Source organism: Aythya fuligula, chromosome Z, assembly GCF_009819795.1.
Source record: "Aythya fuligula isolate bAytFul2 chromosome Z, bAytFul2.pri, whole genome shotgun sequence".
Classification (NCBI taxonomy): domain Eukaryota; kingdom Metazoa; phylum Chordata; class Aves; order Anseriformes; family Anatidae; genus Aythya; species Aythya fuligula.
In genome coordinates this window covers 68,741,571-68,743,614 of record NC_045593.1, presented here as the reverse complement: position 1 = coordinate 68,743,614, position 2,044 = coordinate 68,741,571, and the positions used below count along the sequence as shown (strand labels likewise).

Below are 2,044 nucleotides of genomic sequence, written 5' to 3'. Positions count from 1 at the left end.
GGGAGCCTCAGTGGCCCTCAGCAAAGAATCTCTGATTACTAAGACTGTCCATCCTTTTTTTGTGGCACTAGTTGTGATGCAGTGCTCTGCCCGGCCCAGATCCCTATGCTCAGTATTTCCCCCAGTCCTGACACACTTCGCAGGGTTGCTTCCCAGGTTCAAACTACTGTCCAGACCATCAACCTCATCCTTTTCCTGCCTGAGAGTCTCAAATCTATTACCCAGGGACACCGTGGGGGTTGGTGGAACCATGGGTGTCGGGGGCAAATGTCTCTTTCTGCTTCGAGCTGAGATGAGGGTCCAGCCCCATTTCTCTTGTGAGTGGTCAAGCCCTCTGTCCTGCACATGATCAGCTGGGTCAGCTACTACCCCTTGCAGGGACTTAGGAGGGGGCTGCTGGGTATCAGCAGGGGCAGGTTGACACTTCCTATCTGTCACCTTCAGAGACTCTCAGGAGCTCCTCAGGCTGTTGATTTCTCACTGCAGCCCAGCCACCTGCTTGAGAAGTCCCTTAAGCAGGGTACACCTGCACCCATGACAGCCCTCTCTTCCCTCAGGACCCAAAAATTTATTTTTTTCAGACAAAATATATATATTTAAAAAATCTTTACAATAAGTCAGGAAACATAGGAGCTTGCATACAGTTTATTATAATTCAATTCTCAGCTCCCTGCAGTTCAGGTAACCCTGGTGACAGTGTTTACAACTTCTAATTTTTGCTTTCATAACGTTAAAGCAAACAATACATTTGAGTGTGTTTTACTCTGTGCAAATGAGACAACTTTTGGAATACTTCAGAAGTATCCAAGTATATCCAAGATTCTGTTTGCAGAGTTCCTTTGTTTCTCAGATGATCTGTGGGTTTTTGTTTCAAGATTAAGTGCTCCTGTCCAACAGAACCCAAAGGCCTTCAAGAGTCCAGAGAGTAAGTTTAGCTCAGATTAAAAAATAATTGGTCATACAAATTCCAGCTTCCCATGTCTGCTCTACATTCCCCAGTGGATGGACTAGCAAAAGAATCTTATCATTGCTGAGGTCTGAATGTCTCATTTTATCACAGGTCATGCAGCAGTTCTCATGACCAGTTACAAGCACCATGCATTCCAAGTCCAATTTTGCCACCTACCCTTTTTTCGCATGATTTCCATGGAAACTATAGTGCAAACAGGAGAGCATTTGCTGCAGTTGGTCTTGCAGTCTCTTATTTTCACTCTTGGGCATCCGCAAGGACAGCATGATAAGGAGCATCAAGATCAGCTCACCAGCTATAGGAACAGCAATCACAGCTGCCCTGAACTGTAATTGTTTTGGTGAGGTCAGTCCTGCACATTGGTGATGAGGTTCTTGCTGTCATGTTGATATCTGCTCCCTTGATATCTGCACCCTTGGGAGGAGACAAAACATCATGTAGTCCTCTGTAATTGCACGTATCTTCATGACAGCATTCCAATGTGGACATAGTGGTGACAGAGTGGTTTTGTGGAGCCTGTTTAACTCTGTGCTTACACTAGAGTCCAAGCAGCTCTGAGTAAGTGGGGAATGTGTATTCTAAGGATCAAGTGGTCTGGAAAAGCAGGCACTAAGCTTGGATTTGCACATATAGCCAGTTGCAACACAGGGTGCAGCATCACACAGAGGGAGAATTAAAGACAGAAGGAAAGAGAGAAAATGACAGATGGAAGGCGGGAAGGCAGGAAGGCAGGAAGGCAGGAAGGCAGGAAGGAAGGAAGGAAGGCAGGAAGGAAGGAAATGAAAAGAAGGAAGGAAATGAAAAGAAGGAAAGAAGGAAAGACAGAAGGAAAGAAGGAAAGAAGGAAGGAAAGGAGGAAAGGAGGAAGGAAGGAAGGAAGGAAGGAAGGAAGGAAGGAAGGAAGGAAGGAAGGAAGGAAGGAAGGAAGGAAGGAAGGAAGGAAGGAAGGAAGGAAGGAAGGAAGGAAGGAAGGAAGGAAGGAAGGAAAGCTTCTTACTGCATTTTGGCAAGACATTGCTGCCCAGGTAGAGAATTTGTTGTAAAAGTATGCCACATATATGTTCACATACTCAG

General features: G+C 45.6%; 1 pseudogene; it reads right to left on the bottom strand.

The window, feature by feature from the left end:
• Positions 1 to 900: 900 nt before the first annotated feature.
• Positions 901 to 1,632, bottom strand: LOC116500966 (annotated as a pseudogene).
• Positions 1,633 to 2,044: the final 412 nt, after the last annotated feature.